The sequence below is a fragment of the Triticum dicoccoides genome, chromosome 4B (genome assembly GCF_002162155.2).
Source record: "Triticum dicoccoides isolate Atlit2015 ecotype Zavitan chromosome 4B, WEW_v2.0, whole genome shotgun sequence".
NCBI classification, from domain to species: Eukaryota; Viridiplantae; Streptophyta; class Magnoliopsida; order Poales; family Poaceae; genus Triticum; species Triticum dicoccoides.
This window is the reverse complement of record NC_041387.1, coordinates 86,828,561-86,845,660: the sequence shown is the minus strand read 5'-3', so window position 1 is coordinate 86,845,660 and position 17,100 is coordinate 86,828,561.

Sequence of the window (17,100 nt, the reverse complement as noted above, 5' to 3'; positions counted from 1 at the left end):
GACACCCTGACACCGCGATCGACCCCGACACCCTGACACCACACCCCGACCCCGAACCCGACCCCGACGGGGTCATATATTTGTGAATTATGAGTTAGGTCGTATATTTTTCGATTTTGTTATGCAAAACATCATATATATTTGTGTTGATCGGGTGGATTTAAATGTGCAGTTATTTCGTCACTGCAAGGGTGTGGTGTTTGACGACCTCCCAATGCGTTCGACGAGCTCCACCCCTGTGTTCATTGGTGAGCACAAATGACATCTCCTCCTCCCCCCGTCATTTACTCTGTCCCGGTCTTCGTGCCGATGAAACTTGCTCGCTATAGGTGTCAATCATCAGTATGCGTAACCACTATCCGTCTCCCGTTCGAAAGGGTTACATCTATAAATATGCATGCATTTGCATATTTATAATTGTGATTCTTTCAAATTGTCCAACATTATCCTTGGATAACCCGAGTATGTGTAGATTGGGTTCGTTTTCCCATATGCTCAGCTTCGGATCCGATGCAGAATTTTGTCAGTGCCTCCCTGGTGTTCTCCAGGTACACATCCTCTCTGCTTATTGCCGAGACATGTATCAGGAGAACAGCGGGGAGGTGCTGCCGAAATTTTGCGTCGGATCCGGAGCAGAGCATGGGAAAACGAACCCGATCTACACATACTCGGGTGGGATTAGGACCTATCCTTACCTATTAGCGTGTAGGTTGCATGGACGTAATAAAACTGACAAACTCCATTAATTGATGGATATGTTTGCTTAATTATGTATATATTTCTTGTGTGTCCAGTACGAAGTCAATATGAGTTTGCTACGAGAATTTCTGGCAGAGTTTAATTAACTGTGGATGTGCACCGGTTACACTAGTCAGTATGTTTGGACCGAGGAATGGTTAACAAAAACCAAGGGGTTTGTTAGAGCCGCATTTGCAAATGGCCAAAAATTAAGCTAGTGCCCTTGTGTCCGGTGCGACAACTATAATCAGAGGGACGAGCTTCAAATGAGTAAACACCTGCAAAAGTTTGGTTTTACGCCTGGTTACATGGTCTAGACATTACATGGTGACTCTGCCCAACGTGCCAGAGCCGAGGTGGTTCGTCGTCGCACCGATGAGCATGGTACCGGGATGGAAGACATGGTGCAAGACTTTGACGATGCTCGGGACTCGGACGAGGAGATGGAGGAATCTGCAAAGGCCTTCACTGAAATGTTGGAGTCCTCAAAACGTCCTCTCCATGAGCACACTGAGCTTTGACAGCTGGATGCCATCTCACAAATAATGGCATTGAAGGCTACAACACGATGATGACAGTATTTGGACGATTTCTACCCAAAGGCCATGTGCTACCTGCAAACATGTACCAGTCAGACAAAATCCTCCGTGCTCTTAAGATGCCCTATGAGAAGATACATGCCTGTGAGAAAGGATGTGTCTTATTTAGGCGTCAGTATGAGGACTTGAACTATTGTCCCATTTGCAAGTCTTCCGGGTATGTTGTGGTAGACAACGGTATGGGTGAGAAGACGCACACCAAAATACGCGTTATGTTCTTAGGTATATGCCAATCGTACCAAGACTTCAATGTCTTTTCATGGTCAAAGAGACGGCCAGATAGATGACATGGCACAAAACGGGCAAAATAACTGAACTAGATGCAGATGGGAATGTGATGATGGTGCACACATCTGATGGTGAAGTGTGGAAGCGCTTCGATGCAGTACATAAGAAAAAAAGACAGATCCAAGGCATCATCGAGTCACCGTCAACACGTATGGGTTCAGTGTGTTTGGTCAGACGGTAGCCCAATACAGTTGTTGGCCCGTGTTTGTCATTCCACTCAATCTCCCCCCATGCAGATTATGCAAAGAAAGAACATTTTCCTGACGTTGATAATTCCAGGGCTGAACTATCCGGGGAAGAATATGAATGTGTACATGCAGCCGCTTAAGGACGAATTGCAAGAAGCTTGGGATAATGGGTTCAAGACATACGACGCCTTTAGCAAACAGAACTTCATAATGCGTGCCTGGTACATGTACTCGATGCATGACTTGCCGGCGTATGCACTATTCATTGGCTGGTGTGTGCATGCCCGTGCCCCACATGCAAGGGAGCTCTTGAGTTTCGTTGGCTGACGGCAGGGCACACGTATACTTGCTTCGACTTGCATAGACCGTTTCTAGATCGTCGCCATAAGTTCAGGAAAGACAAGAAGAACTTCATCAAAGGCAGAGTTGTCAAACACTCTGCTCCACCTGCGTTGATAGGCCAATAGACCCTAGATCAGTCAAACACTCTCGAGCCAGATCCAGAGCATCCAGGGTATTTCAAGGGTATAATAAGGAACATGCCTGGATTCACAAGACATGCTTCTGGGATCTACCTTACTTCAAAGACCTCCGTTGCCCACACAACATCGACGTGATGCACACTGAAAAGAATATCGCCGAAGCCATTTTTGGTACATTGTTCGGCATAGAGGGGAAATGAAAGGATAATACTAAGGCTAGAGTCGATCAAGAGGAGCTCCTTGATAGACCGTTACAAAACATGCAAGAACCGAAAGGAAAGTGGAACTGGACGAAGCCAAAGACATGGTTTAATCTTGGAAGGCTAGCTATGAGGGAAATTATTTTGTGGGTGAAAATGCAGTTGATGTTCCCCGATGGGTATGCAGCAAATCTAAAGAGGGGAGCGAGTCTTGATAAATTGAAAATATTTGGTCTAAAAAGTCATGATTGGCACATATGGATTGAGCGGATATTGCCGGTGATGTTGCATGGCTTCATCCTGAGGATGAATGGCTAGTACTGGCAGAGTTGATTCGTAGGCATAGCACTGAAATTTCTCTTGACTAACTTAGGTGCCCCCGAGATGGTGTGCGGATAAGATGGACTGTTGGGAGGCATTGGTGGATGCGTGGTGCTCTCCCCAATGGCTAGTCGAACACCATAGGGCAAGCATAAGCGTGACCAAATGGTTGGTGTGCCACACCATCAAGGGAGCTCCAACCTGTTTGAGTACAGGGATCACTCAGTATGTGGTTTGCTACATGATTTATGCAATTTCATTCTTCATGCTAGCATTTTCCCCTTCCAAAATGACTCAATATGCTTAGTTAGTTAAAAAATGGCATAACTACCTTGGATAGTACATTTATGACATAATTAGCTCTAAAATGACATAATAACCTTAGATAGCTCTATAAAATAACTAAATATGCTTTAGTTAGTTAAAAATGGCATAACTACCTTGGATAGTACATTTATGACATAATTAGCTTTAAAATGACATAATAACCTTAGATAGCTCTATAAAATAACTAAATATGCTTTAGTTAGTTAAAAAATGGCATACCTACCTTGGATAGTACATTTATGACATAATTAGCTTTAAAATGACATAATAACCTTAGATAGCTCTATAAAATAAGTAGATATGCTTTAGTTGGTTCAAAAATGGCATAACTACCTTGGATAGCTCAATAATGACCTAAACTAATCTTAGCTAGTTCATTCATGACATAATTAGCTCTAAAATAACATAATAACCTTAGATAGCTCTATAAAATGCCTAAATATGCTTTAGTTAGATAAAAAATGGCATAAATACCTTGGATAGCTCAATAATGACATAATTAGCATACTTTCGTCAAAAATGGCATGATAATCTTGGTTACCTTCGAAATGACCTAAACTTAGCTTATTTTCCTTGAAAATGACATAACAACCTTACTTAGCTCCAAAATGACCTATTTACATAGCAATATCATTCTTCATGCTAACTTGAGCCCTTAACTAATATTTTGTTCCTCTCTCTCAGGCGCACCACCACAAGAAGCATGTGCCAAATCTGTTCGACCTCTATTGCATGTCCCATAGTGCCCCTTACAAGAAGGCCAAGGCATTCTCGGAGTCTGGCCTAGATCATCCAGAGAGCTTCACCAACATCTCGTCCCACCACAAGATGGTGAAGTATAAAGACGAGGGGAAGTCGAGGAAAGGGGAGGACTTTAATCCGAGCCAGGATCCTTTTGATATAGAGCTGGTGATGATATTTGGTGGCGGGAGGTCCCATGGCTCCGTAGCCATTGGTGATGGACTGATACATTGTCCTATGACTCTCCTGTAGATCAAGAAGCGCCAGAGTAGCTCTGCTCCTGAGATAACGCCTCGTACACGGCCCGCGAAGCTCGCCATGGCGGTTAGTTATACCGGTTCTCTCACCTTTCCTCCATTACATTATGTGTGCATCCGTCTATGATTACAATGCTAAAGAGGAGTGGTGTGTTGCAGGCATTGGTTGAGAAAGAGAGATTAAAAACCCAGGCGCTTTTGCAGGAGGCAAAAAGGGAGGCGACGAAGAGAGAGAGAGAGAGAGATGGAGGAGAGGACGGCTAAGCTGTTGGAGGAGGAGAGGAACCGGAACGAGGCGTCTCACCGGGCCCTCTGTGAGATCCTCATGGTATGTTTCTCATGCATATTAGCCAAATCATGCATGTAATGTTCAAATTACTAACTAATATGACTGACTCGTGAGAACCAAATGTACAGACCATGTGCGAGAAAAACGGTCAGACCCCTCCGCTGATGCCCCAGATAGCTCCGGCGACCACGGTGAGTTAGATTTGAATGGTTGTTAGTTACTAGTATTCACATTTCAGTTACATCGTGCTAACGAGACATTATTGGAAATGATCTTTGGTGCAACATGCCTCTCAACAAGCATCGACCAAGCCTTCTGCGTCTGGCAATGGTGCAACCCCGATTGGTCCTTCACCTACGTCAGCCACTGGCGCAGCCATGATGGTTCCTTCACCTCCGTGATAACGGTATTTTTCTTCTTATTTAGCCTATTTAGTCCATTTATGACATAATTTAGCATATTTAGTCCATTTATGACCAAGTTTACCTAGGTTAGCTCCAATATGATCTATTTAACCTACATTAGCTCCCAAATGATCCATTTAACCTACGTTAGCTCCAAAATGACCTATTTACCTAGCTTAGCTCTAAATTGACCTACACACTTAACATTTTTACCTACCTTAGCCCAAAAATGACATTTTTACCTACCTTAGCCTATTTAGTCCACAAATGACATAATAAAATGAAGAAAATCAAGGAAAAGGAAGAAAAGAAGGAATAGGAAGAAAATAATAATAATAAGAAGATCTTCTTCTTCTTCTTCTTCTTCTTTTCCTCCTCTTACTTATTTTTATTTGTAAATGGCATAATAACCTTGCTAACCTCATAAATGTTATATACTTAGCTTGTTGTACTCTAAAATGACATAATAAGCTTAGTTGGGTCAAAAATGGCATAATTAGCTAGGTTAGCTAAAAAATGACCAAGTTTACCTAGGTTAGCTCCAATATGATCCATTTAACCTACGTTAGCTCCCAAATGATCCATTTAACCTACGCTAGATCCAAAATGACCTATTTACCTAGCTTGGCTCGAAATTAACCTACACACTTAGCATTTTTAGCTACCTTAGCCCAAAACTGGCATTTTTACCCACCTTAGCCTATTTAGTCCACAAATGACATAATAAGATGAAGAAAATCAAGGAAGAGGAAGAAAAGAAGGAATAGGAAGAAAAGAAGATCTTCTTCTTCTTCTTCTTCTTCTTCTTATTTTCCTCCTCTTCCTTTTCTTCTAGCTAGTCTTCTTCTTCTTTTTCTTCTTGTTCTAACTTTCATCTTTCCCAATTTGCAGATTTGATTTAGATCAATGAGGAAGCTTGCATTGATGGAGTACCCTATTCTTCTCTTGCTTCCTTGTTGTTTATTAACACTTGTTGGATACGTACATATGTCTATATGGATATATTGTTGGAAACTTGTTTCTGGATATGTATGTACATATATGGATATGTTGGACTTTGTTGAACTATGTTGTTGGATATGTTGGATTTGATGAAATATGTTGTTGGACATGCTCTTATATGTTGTTGGATATGTTGGAGTTATATGTTGTTGGATATGTTGGAGTTATATGTATGTATGTATATCTGTTATATGTTGTTTGCCAAATCAAATGGATTAAAGAAATAGGGGATATATGGCCTCTTTGCCGACTGCTAGCAGACGGCAAAGAGGCCACATGGCAGCTTCCTATGCAAACTAGGAACACTGGGCTGCCTGTTTGGTCACTTTGCCGTTTGCTAGCAGATGGCAAAGTGGCCAAATAGGACTGGCAAACAGGGCCAGTTATGCCGTCTACCAGCGGACGGCAAAGATTCAAAGCTCTTTGCCGTCCGCTGGCAGATGGCATAGCTGGCCACGTAGCAGCTTCTGAGCACTGGCCCAGCTGAGCTCTTTGCCGTCTGCTAGCAGACGACAAAGAACATGCCGTTAACGCTAACAGCTCTCTCCCCACCCCACTGCCGTCCAAAAACTTTGCCGTCTGCTTGGCTATGACGGCAGATGGCACAACCCTTTGCCATTCGCTTCTGTGAAGCAGACGACAAAGAAGGCCTTTGTCGGCACTCGTTCGGCCGGTCATTTTGCCCTCCGCTGGCGGACGACAAAGGCCTTTGCCGTCCGCCATCCATGCCTTTGCCGTCCGCCATGGCAGATGGCAAAGAAGCTGATTCCAGTAGTGTGAGTAGGTGGCTCTCTCTCAAAAAATGAGTAGTGGAAGTGTAGGCATGTTCTGATGGCTTCCCTCACGAATGAGGAGAGGGTGGAGGGGTATATATAGCCTCCACACAAAATCTAACCGTTACACATAATATACCAAACTTGGTGGGACCGAATCAGAAAACTCGGTCAGACCGATTCAGTACATAATGTGACCGTTAGGCAATTTCGATGGGACCAATATGATCAACTCGGCGGGACCAATGTGCAAGGGTTAGGGTAAAACCTCATCTCGGTTTGACCGATTACACAACTCGGTGGGACCGATTTGGTAATAAGAAAAACAGAGAGTTGGTCAGGTAAACTCGGTGTGACCGATTACATATTCTCGGTGGGACCGAAAATATTGCAATAGACAACAGAGAGTTTGCAAGCCCATCTCGGTGAGACCGAGATCCCATCGGTGTGACCGAATTGATTAGGGTTTCTAGCAGTGGTTATGTCAAATGAACTCGGTGGCGCCAGATGGATCAAATCGGTGGGGCCGAGTTTGACTTTTGGTTTGGGACATATGTGGATATGAGAAAGTGGTTGAGGGCTTTGGAGCATATCACTAAGCACTTTGAGCAAGCAAGCCATTAAGCAACACCTCATCCCCTTTTAATAGTATTGGCTTTCCTATAGACTCAATGTGATCTTGGATAACTGAAAATAGAAAATGTAGAGTCCTGAGCCTTGAGCTTGAGCTAATCCTTTGTCCTTAACATCTTGACGGGGTTCCACATCCTCTTGTCCATGCCACTCCACTGTTGGACTTATCTGAAATATACTAGATGAAAGTATTAGTCCAACAAGAGATATGTTGACATTAATTACCAAAATCACCCAGGGAGCACTTGTGCTTTCGACATGTGGTGATTTTACAGCGCACTAGAATTGCACACGGTTAAGCCAGTACCTCCACCTTTGCTAACGCTTGTGCAGTCGTGGTGATTCACAACACACTTGCATCACACATGGTTAAGCCAGTAAACCCGTGCCCGTTGAGCGTCATCGGAGTCTTTGCATAAAAATGTTAGAGAGGGTCAGAAGACAGCCACACCAGCATGTGGCCCAAATATATATGAGTGAAAAGGGTGGTCTGTGATGTTCAAAATTCCAATGCACAACTTTGACCGCGCAGGCCCACTATTGGGCGTGTCGCCGAAGATCGATGAGAGGAGCCAAAACAAGAACCACCTAGAAGTGGCCAAATATATGTAGGAATATAGGGTGTGATGTTTAAAACTTTAAATACACAATGCACAACCTTGGTGGCTCCTGTCCCGTAAACCCGAAAGCACCCTTGGATATATCTATAATGACAAAATGTCGTAGCTACCTAGCTAGGGTGCTTGACCCACCTCCCACTTCGTGTCAGCGGGCCGGATGCACATAATGATACTTTGGTCATACATACATGTCGCCATGACCTACTATAAGATGGACCAGTGAATCTATCGTTTGGTCAAACTACAACGTTTGTTGTCGATAAAAAATGGATAGAATATATTGTTGTCAAACTACAACCTTGTTGTCAAACCGCTTGGGCCAATAGATTGAACCATTATAAAAAATCGCACGAGAGGGACCACGAAACCAGCACTGCCTACATGCGGCCCAACATGCGGCCCAACATGATGTACATTGGAAGGGGTGATGTGTGTTTTCAATATCGATTAATGTACATTTAGATGTGGCACCTGCCTCTCGATACATACAACAACCAAGAAAGCCAGGTAGTTAAGGACTAGATACGCAGGGTACGGTGTCAGTCGAACCCAACAATTGATACGTCTCCGTCGTATCTACTTTTCCAAACACTTTTGCCCTTGTTTTGGACTCTAACTTGTATGATTTGAATGGAACTAACCCGGACTGACGCTGTTTTCAGCAGAATTGCCATGGTGTTGTTTTATGTGCAGAAAATAAAAATTCTCGGAATGACTTGAAACTCCATGGAATATCTTAGAATAAATAATAAAAAATCCTCACCAAAGATGAAGACCAGGGGCCCCACACACTGTCCACGAGGGTGGCCCCCCTAGGGCGCGCCCCCTACCTCGTGGGCCCCCTGGTGGCCCTCCGACGCCAACTCCAACTCCATATATTGGCTTTCGGGGAGGAAAAAAACAGAGAGAAGAAATCATTGCATTTTACGATATAGAGCTGCCGCCAAGCCCTAATCTCTCTCGGGAGGGCTGATCTGGAGTCCGTTCGGGGCTCCGGAGAGGGGGATTCGTCGCCGTTGTCATCATCAACCATCCTCCATCACCAATTTCATGATGCTCACCGCCGTGCGTGAGTAATTCCATCGTAGGCTTGCTGGACGGTGATGGGTTGGATGAGATTTATCATGTAATCGAGTCAGTTTTGTTAGGGTTTGATCCCTAGTATCCACTATGTTCTGAGATTGATGTTGCTATGACTTTGCTATGCTTAATGCTTGTCACTAGGGCCCGAGTGCCATGATTTCAGATCTGAACCTATTATGTTTTCATGAATATATGTGAGTTCTTGATCCCATCTTGCAAGTCTATAGTCACCTACTATGTGTTATGATCCGGCAACCACGAAGTGACAATAATCGGAACCACTCCCGGTGATGACCATAGTTTGAGGAGTTCATGTATTCACGATGTGCTAATGCTTTGTTCCAGTTCTCTATTAAAAGGAGGCCTTAATATCCCTTAGTTTCCATTAGGACCCCGCTGCCATGGGAGGGTAGGACAAAATATGTCATGCAAGTTCTTTTCCATAAGCACGTATGACTATATTCGGAATACATGCCTACATTACATTGATGAACTGGAGCTAGTTCTGTGTCACCCTATGTTATGACTGTTACATGACGAACCACATCCAGCATAATTATCCATCACTAATCCGGTGCCTACGAGTTTTCCATATACTGGTTCTCGCTTATTTACTTTTTCGTTGCTACTGTTACAATCACTACAAAATACCCAAAAACATTACTTTTGTTGTCTTTACTTTTGTTACCGTTACCACCAGTATCATATTACTTTGCTACTAAACACTTTGCTGCAGATACTAAGTTTCCAGGTGTGGTTGAATTGACAACTCAGCTGCTAATACTTGAGAATATTCTTTGGCTCCCCTTGTGCCGAACCAATAAATTTGGGTTGAATACTCTACCCTCGAAAACTGTTGCGATCCCCTATACTTGTGGGTTATCAAGACCTTTTTCTGGCGCCGTTGCCGAGGAGCATAGCTCTATTCTTTGAGTCACTTGGGATTTATATCTGCTGGACACTATGAAGAACTTGAAAGACGCTAAGATAACAATTTATCCCTCAACTACGAGGGGAGGTAAGGAACTGCCATCTAGCTCTGCACTTGATTCACCTTCTGTTATGAGTAAGCTAGCGACACCTAAACCTGCTTCTGCTATGAACTCTGATATGTCGCATGTTATTGATGATGCCACTTCTGCTATGCATGATACTTATGATGAAACTACTACTATGCTTGATACTACTGTGCCCCTTGGTGAATTTCTAGATGAGCAAATTTCTAGGTCTAAAGAAAGAGAAATTATTGAATCTGAATATAATAATGAGAGTGATGATGAAAATATGCCTGCTATTCCTGAGGGTTATCTTTTTGATGCAGAATCTTCTGCTGCTATTTTCGCTTGCCAGGATAGATACAAACTTAAGAGGTTGCTAGTTAAATGGAGTAAAGAATCTTTTAGAGATAGAATGAGACCTGACCCTGCTTTTGCTACTTCACCTATTTGTGTTCCTGATAAGGATTATTATGAATTTTCTGTTGATCCAGATATAATCACTTTGGTTGAATCTGATCCTTTCTATGGCTATGAATCTGAAACCGTTGTGGCACATCTTAATAAGTTAAATGATATAGCCGCCCTGTTTACTAATAATGAGAGATCGCGCTACCTTTATTTACTCAAAATATTTCCGTTCTCATTAAAGGGTGATGCTAAGATATGGTTTAATTCTCTTAATCCTGGTTGTGTGCATAGTCCCCAGGATATGATCTATTACTTTTCTGCTAAATATTTCCCTGCTCATAAGAAACAAGCTGCTTTGAGGGAAATATACAACTTCGTGCAAATTGAGGAAGAGAGTCTCCCACAAGCTTGGGGGAGGCTTCTCAAGTTACTTAATGCCTTGCCTGATCATCCTCTTAAGAAACCTAAAATACTTGATATCTTTTATAATGGACTAACCGATGCTTCCAGAGATTACCTGGATAGTTATGCTGGTTCTCTTTTCAGGGAAAGAATACCAGATGAAGCTAAAATTCTATTGAATAATATGTTGACAAATGAAAATAATTGGGCACCTCCCGAGCTAGCTCCTGAGCCAATCCCTGAGCCAATTATTGAGCCTATTCCTAAACCAACTCCTAGGAAGAGAGGTGTTCTATTTCTCAGCCTCGAAGATATGCAAGAAGCAAAGAAATCTATGAAGGAAAAAGGTATTAAAGCCGAAGATGTTAAGAATTTACCTCCTATTGAAGAAATACACGGTCTTAATTTACCGCCTGATCTCAATACTTTATTCACTAAAGAACCTCCTGATCCCAATATCCCGTCACAGGTAGTAAAGGTAAATTCTCTCTATAGATATGATAAAGCGGAAGTCCCTCCTACTAAAATTACTAGTCAGTGCTTGGATGAGTTTGATAACTTTATGTTTAAGCTAGATGACTTTAATGCCTATTTTGGTAGACAATTAAAACAAGATGCTTATATGATTAAACGCTTGGGTGATTATATGGCTGATATTAGAGGTGAACTTAAACTTGTTAGCAAACATGCTTCTATGGTTACCACTTAAGTAGAACAAGTACTTAAAGCTCAAAAAGAACTGCTTGATGAAATGAATAGTAAGAAAAATGATTATGCTGTTAGAGTGGCTACTAGAACTGGTAGAATGACTCAGGAACCTTTGTATCCTGAAGGCCACCCTAAGAGAATCGAGCAAGATTCTCAGAGAAATGATATTGATGTACCTAGTTCTTCTAAAAGGAAGAAAAAGAAGAATGATAGGACTCTGCAAACTTCTAGTGAACCTATTGCTGAACCACCTGAGAATCCAAATGATATTTCCATGTCTGATGCTGAAACACAATCTGGTAATGAACATGAACCTAGTGAAAATGTTAATGATGATGTTCATGATAATGCTCAACCTAGTAATGATAATGATGTAGAGGTTGAACCTGCTGTTGGTCTTGATAACCCACAATCAAGGAATCAACGTTATGATAAAAGAGACTTCGTTGCTAGGAAACATGGTAAAGAAAGGGAACCATGGGTTCAGAAACCCATGCCTTTTCCTCCAAAACCATCCAAGAAAAAGGATGATGAGGATTTTGAGCGCTTTGCTGAATTGATTAGACCCATCTTTTTGCGTATGCGATTAACTGATGTGCTCAAAACAAATCCTTATGCTAAGTATATGAAGGATATTATTACTAATAAAAGAAAGATACCTGAAGCTGAAATTTCCACCATGCTCGCTAATTATACTTTTAAGGGTGGAATACCAAAGAAACTTGGAGATCCCGGAGTACCTACTATACCATGCTCCATTAAGAGAAATTATGTTAAAACTGCTTTATGTGATCTTGGAGCCGGTGTTAGCATTATGACTCTCTTTATATCATAGACTTGACTTGAATAAGTTGACACCTACTGAAATATCTTTGCAAATGGATGATAAATCAACTGCTATACCTGTCGGTATTTGTGAGGATGTGCCTGTTGTGGTTGCAAACGTCACTATTTTAACGGACACTATTATTCTTGATATTCCCGAGGATGATAGTATGTCTATTATTCTTGGAAGACCTTTCCTTAATACTGCAGGGGCTGTTATTGATTGCAACAAAGGCAATGTCACTTTTCATGTTAATGGTAATGAGCACACGGTACACTTTCTGAGGAAACAACCTCAAGTTTATGGTATCAACTCTATTGGGAAAATTCCATCAATTATATTTGGAGGTTTTGAATTTCCTCTCCCTAATGTCAAGAAAAAGTATGATATTCTTATTGTTGGGGACTTTCATATCCCCGTTGAGGTAACTTAGTGCTATTCGAAATTTCTCCGGTTCCGTGATTATTCGGAATGAGTTTGTTAACAAGACTTGATCAACCTTGTTAGTGGGTTCATTTTGATGATCATGAGATGGATGAAACTAGAAGCACAACCTTCTATACCCTCTTTATATTTTCTGTTATTTAGTAGAAATAAAGTAAAATAGTATTTTTCTGTCTGTCTCCTGACTTATCCATGCAATATAAAAATACCCGAAAATAAAAGTCCTCAGAATGCCATGCCAATTTAATATGATTTTTTGGGAATATTTGAGAATTTACTGTGCAAAAATCACCACAGGGGGAGCTGCCACCTAGCCACGAGGGTGGAGGGCGCGCCCTACCCCCCTGGGTGCGCCCCCTACCTCGTGGGCCCACGGTGGCCCTCCTCCACTTATCCCTGCACCCATCTTCTTCCTCTGCCTCACACAAACACGAAAAACCAACACAAGCACGAGTTCCAGCCCCGGTTGCTGTGATTTTCGATCTCCTTGCTCAAAGCACCTCTCGCAAAACTGCTTGGGGAGATTGTTCCTTGGTATGTGACTCCTCCATTGGTCCAATTAGTTTTTTTTCTAGTGCTTTATTCATTGCAAATTTATGCTGCAAAGGTGACCATGTTCTTGAGCTTGCATGTCAAATTTATATGGTTCCAAGTAGTTCTAATGCTTGATATAGGTCCTAGGCACTTGTGGGAGTAGTTGCTATCAATTTTATTGAAGTTGGTTCACTTTTATTTGAAGTTACTAAAAATTTCAGATTGTTTCAGAAATAATGAAGAGACTTTTGAGGTGCTCGTCGAGCCGAAGCTCGAAGGAAAAACAAAAGGAAGAAGAACAGAATCCCAAATTTAATTTACCTCGCACCGCGGAGGTCTGGCCGTGTGAATGGCCTTCCGATGACTTCTTGAGGAGAGCTGGGATTTATGAGGATTTCTATTTATTGATTGAGAATGCTGGCCTCACCAACTTCCTCTGCGACCAAGTCATCAGTATCTCTTACTCACAAATACTTTTGTGCAAAACTTCTACTTTTTCCCTAAGAATTCACCCCCATCAGTAGAGTTTAATTTATATGACGTTGTTAAGAGGATGCCATTAGCTGAATTTTGCGAGGTTTGCAAAATACCCTTTGAGGGCACCTTGGATGAACCACACCGTAATGAACTAGAAGCTTTTATTAACACTATCACTGTGGGAGAAACCAGGAAGGTTTCTGATGCAAGAATCACTAGCATACATTTTCCTGTTTTACGCTACTTTTCCTAATTTGCTAGCCGTTGCTTGATTGGTCGCGGGAACTGTGGAAACCTTAGTGTTCCTGATGTTATCATTTTGTTCCATGGTTTATACCGCAATAACTCTGTTAGTATGGGTGGAATTGTTGCTAGACGGTTAAGTTTGGACCGTACTAAGGGCCCCGTCTTTGGAGGCATTTATGCTTCATGCCTAGCTAAATATTTTGAAATACCTATTAGGCATGAGGAGAAAGAGGAAACATCGCTGCCCCGTGCTTATTTAGATTATAGGAGTATGCTAGCGTATGACTTTCTTGTTAAGAGTCGTGAAGGGGAACTCAAATATAAACATCACCCTGAGACTATTACTTTGCCTGCTCCCTCTTTGTTTAACTTGTCTGCAGGTCCTCACATCGTTCTGTGGGCGGCCATTCAAGCCTATCGAAATCCTGCACTCGCCCTGGAACCGGAGCCACAAGATGAGCCTCCACGACAGTCTGTTTATTCTTGGGATCCGGAGGTGGTTGCCAGCCAGTGGCAGTCAAAGTCTTCTTCATCGCAGTACGACCTTAGTTTCACCTACGGGTATCCGCCAGGCCATCCCTGGCAATAGACCAACTTAGGCCAAAAGCCTAAGCTTGGGGGAGTACGTATTTCCCACCGACATTACATTCATGTTCACACACACTCATTGCTAGATGTCGGTGTTCATACTCTTTCACTGTAATATCCATGCTAGTTCATTTTCTTTTTCCTGCTTTCTTTTTCTGTGTTTAATAAACCTTAAGAAAAACAAAAAAAATATCTAGTGGTAGTTTGTTTCTTTGCTGTAGTGACTAAAAAGGAAAACCCAAAAATATTTCCCGTTCTTCTTTTGCTTGTTGGAAGCTTTCCCGTGTAAATAGTTTTTATTTCTTTTCTTTTCTTTGGGGGTCAGTAGGAGAGGACCATGATTAAATTGTTGAAGTGGCTCTTATATGCATGATTGTTTATTTAACTTAGAGCCCATATTACTTGTCTTCTCCTGTCTATTGAATGCTTGCAGATTCCAGCTTAGTCCAATGCACGTGCACTCTTATTACTATACACATCGTTCGGTCGTGCAAGTGAAAGGCAATAATGATGATATATGATGGACTTATTGGGATGAGAAAAGCTGGTATGAACTCGACCTCTCTTGTTTTTGTAAATATGATGATTCATCATTCCTGAGTTAGCTATTATGAAGTAAACATATTTGGAATGACATTTAGAGATTATAGTTGCTTGTGCCATGCTTGATTAGCTATGATTTATAATGGTTTACCTTGCGTGCCTACATGTTATTAGAATAATTATGATGTGGTATGATGGTATGGTGTCCTCCTTTAAATGAATTGAGTGACTAGACTTGGCACATGTTCACGCATGTAGTTGAATCAAATCAACATAGCCTTCATGATATTTATGTTCATGGTAGATTATATCCTACTCATGCTTGTATTCGGTGTAAATTAGTTTTAATGCATGTTTACGACTGTTGTCGCTCTCCCAGTTGGTCGCTTCCCAGTCTTTTGCTAGCCTTTACCTGTACTAAGCAGGAATACTGCTTGTGCATCGAAACTCCTTAAACCCCAAATTTGTTCCATATGAGTCCACTATACCTACCTATATGCGGTATTTACCTGCCGTTCCAAGTAAATTTGTATGTGCCAAACTCCAAACCTTCAAATGAAATTCTGTTTTGTATGCTCGAGCAGCTCATGTTTAACCTAGGGCTGCCCTTATCTTCCATGTTAGGCGGTTATTCTCAAGAGGAGTGGACTCCGCCCCTCATTCACGAGAAAATGGCTGGTCACCGGGATGCCCAGTCCCATGCTTAATGCAAACTAAATTAAAATAATTGCAAACAAAACTCCCCCGGGACCCGTTGAATGTTGGAGGCACTCGTTGTTTCGAGCAAGCCATGGATTGATGCCTGTGGAGGAGGGGGAGTATAAACTTTACCATTCTGTTTGGGAACCGCCTATAATTTGTTTAGCATGGAAGATATCGTCATCTCATAGTTGTTGCGTTGACAGCAAAAGTATGCCGCTCAAAATGTTATTCAATCTCTATTTTAAAGCCGAGCTCTGGCACCTCTACAAATCCCTTCTTCCCTCTACGAAGGGCCTATCTATTTACTTTTATGTTGAGTCATCATCCTTCTTATTAAAAAGCACCCGCTGGAGAGCACACTGTCGTTTGCATTCATTATAATTGGTTTACATTGGGTATGACTTGACTGGATCTCTATTACCATGAATTACAATGTTTAGTCAGTCCTTGATCTTTAAAGGTGCTCTACATTTATGTTTTGCAGTCTCAAAAAGGGCTAGCAAAATACCATTTTGTTATATCACGTTATGATTATTTTGAGAAAGTGTTGTCATCTGAGTTTTGTTATTATAGTTTGCTAGCTGATTATGTTATTGATATGAGTAATTGTGAGACCTTTGTGTTATTGTTAGTATGGTTAGTCATAATATTTGCTGAAACTTGAATGCTGGCTTTTCATGTTACAACAACAAGAGCAAACAGAGTTTGTAAAAGTTTTTCTCTTTCTCTTTCAGTTTGTCAACTGAATTTCTTGAGGACAAGCAAGGGTTTAAGCTTGGGGGAGTTGATACGTCTCCGTCGTATCTACTTTTCCAAACACTTTTGCCCTTGTTTTGGACTCTAACTTGTATGATTTGAATGGAACAAACCCGGACTGACGCTGTTTTCAGCAGAATTGCCATGGTGTTGTTTTATGTGCAGAAAATAAAAATTCTCGGAATGACTTGAAACTCCATGAAATATCTTAGAATAAATAATAATAAAATCCTCGCCAAAGATGAAGACCAGGGGGCCCACACCCTGTCCACAAGGGTGGGGGCGCGCCCCCCCTAGGGCGCACCCTCCTACCTCGTGGGCCCCCTGGTGGCCCTCCGACGCCAACTCCAACTCCATATATTGGCTTTCGGGGAGAAAAAAATTAGAGAGAAGAAATCATCGCGTTTTACTATACGGAGCCGCTGCCAAGCCCTAATCTCTCTCGGGAGGGCTGATCTGGAGTCAGTTCGGGGCTCCGTAGAGGGGGATTCGTTGCTGTCGTCATCATCAACCATCCTCCATC